Genomic DNA, 2,500 nt, shown 5'->3' on the forward strand with positions numbered 1-2,500 from the left:
CAGTTACTACTACAGTTACTACAGTTAGTTCAGTTACTACAGTTACTACTACAGTTAGTACAGTTAGTTCAGTTACTACAGTTACTACAGTTAGTTCAGTTACTACAGTTACTACTACAGTTAGTACAGTTAGTTCAGTTACTACAGTTACTACTACAGTTACTACAGTTAGTTCAGTTACTACAGTTACTACTACAGTTAGTACAGTTAGTACAGTTACTACTACAGTTAGTACAGTTACTACTACAGTTACTACTACAGTTAGTACAGTTACTACTACAGTTACTACAGTTACTACTACGGTTAGTACAGTTACTGCAGTTACTGCTACAGTTGGTGCAGTTACTACTACAGTTACTACAGTTAGTTCGGTTACTGCAGTTGCTACTACAGTTAGTACAGTTACTACTACAGTTACTAGGGCTACAGTTGGTACAGTTACTACTGCAGTTACTGCAGTTAGTTCGGTTACTACAGTTACTACTACAGTTGCTACAGTTAGTACAGTTACTACTACAGTTAGTACAGTTACTACTACAGTTACTACAGTTACTACTACAGTTAGTACAGTTACTACTACAGTTACTACAGTTACTACTACAGTTACTACTACAGTTAGTACAGTTACTACTACAGTTACTAGGCTACAGTTAGTACAGTTACTACTACAGTTACTACTACAGTTAGTACAGTTACTAGTTACTACAGTTGGTTCGTTACTGCAGTTACTGCTGCAGTTGGTACGGTTGGTTCAGTTACTACGGTTACTACAGTTGGTTCAGTTACTACAGTTACTACTACAGTTAGTACAGTTAGTACAGTTACTACTACAGTTAGTACAGTTACTACTACAGTTACTACAGTTGGTTCGGTTACTGCAGTTACTACTACAGTTAGTACAGTTGGTATCAGTTACTACAGTTACTACAGTTAGTTCGGTTACTACAGTTACTGCTACAGTTAGTACAGTTACTACAGTTACTACTACAGTTAGTACAGTTACTACTACAGTTACTACAGTTAGTTCAGTTACTACAGTTACTACTACAGTTAGTACAGTTAGTTCAGTTAGTACGGTTACTACAGTTACTACTACAGTTACTACAGTTAGTTCAGTTAGTACAGTTACTACTACAGTTAGTACAGTTAGTTCAGTTACTACTACAGTTAGTACAGTTACTACTACAGTTACTAGGCTACAGTTAGTACAGTTACTACTACAGTTACTACAGTTAGTTCAGTTACTACTACAGTTAGTACAGTTACTACTACAGTTACTACGGTTAGTACAGTTACTACTAGTTACTACAGTTAGTTCAGTTACTACAGTTGCTAGCTGCAGTTGGTACAGTTACTACTACAGTTAGTACAGTTAGCTACAGTTACTACAGTTACAGTTACTACAGTTACTACAGTTGGTTCAGTTACTACTACGGTTGACAGTTACTACTACAGTTACCAGTTAGTTCAGTTACTACAGTTGTTCAGTTGCTACAGTTACTAGGCTAATACTAGTTAGTACAGTTACTACAGTTACTACAGTTACTGCAGTTAGTTACTACAGTTACTAGGCTACAGTTAGTACAGTTACTACTGCAGTTACTACAGTTAGTTCAGTTACTACAGTTAGTTCAGTTACTACAGTTACTAGGCTACAGTTAGTACAGTTACTACTACAGTTAGTACAGTTACTACTACAGTTACTACAGTTAGTTCAGTTACTACAGTTACTACAGTTAGTTCAGTTACTACAGTTACTACTACAGTTAGTACAGTTACTACTACAGTTACTACAGTTAGTTCAGTTACTACAGTTACTACTACAGTTACTACAGTTAGTTCAGTTACTACAGTTACTACAGTTAGTTCAGTTACTACAGTTACTACTACAGTTAGTACAGTTACTACAGTTACTACTACAGTTAGTACAGTTACTACTACAGTTACTACAGTTAGTACAGTTACTACTACAGTTACTACAGTTACTACTACAGTTAGTACAGTTAGTTCAGTTACTACAGTTACTACTACAGTTACTACAGTTAGTTCAGTTACTACAGTTACTACTACAGTTACTACAGTTAGTTCAGTTACTACTACAGTTAGTACAGTTAGTACAGTTACTACTACAGTTAGTACAGTTGCTACTACAGTTACTACAGTTACTACAGTTAGTACAGTTACTAGGCTACAGTTAGTACAGTTACTACTGCAGTTACTACAGTTACTACAGTTAGTTCAGTTACTACTACAGTTAGTACAGTTACTACTACAGTTACTACTACAGTTAGTACAGTTACTACTGCAGTTACTACAGTTACTACAGTTAGTTCAGTTACTACAGTTACTACAGTTACTACTACAGTTAGTACAGTTACTAGGCTACAGTTAGTACAGTTACTACTACAGTTACTACAGTTACTACAGTTAGTACAGTTACTAGGCTACAGTTTGTACAGTTACTACAGTTACTAGGCTACAGTTAGTACAGTTACTACAG

General features: G+C 35.6%; 1 protein-coding gene across 1 annotated transcript in view; it reads right to left on the bottom strand.

Annotated features, from left to right (window-relative positions):
• LOC144513672 (matrix metalloproteinase-23-like) overlaps positions 1-2,500 on the bottom strand; it is a gene marked incomplete at its 3' end in the record, with an annotated part of 9,681 nt that overhangs the window by 5,590 nt on the left and 1,591 nt on the right. The gene's annotated exons all lie outside the window — the stretch shown is intronic.

Source organism: Sander vitreus, unplaced genomic scaffold (genome assembly GCF_031162955.1).
Source record: "Sander vitreus isolate 19-12246 unplaced genomic scaffold, sanVit1 ctg314_0, whole genome shotgun sequence".
NCBI classification, from domain to species: Eukaryota; Metazoa; Chordata; class Actinopteri; order Perciformes; family Percidae; genus Sander; species Sander vitreus.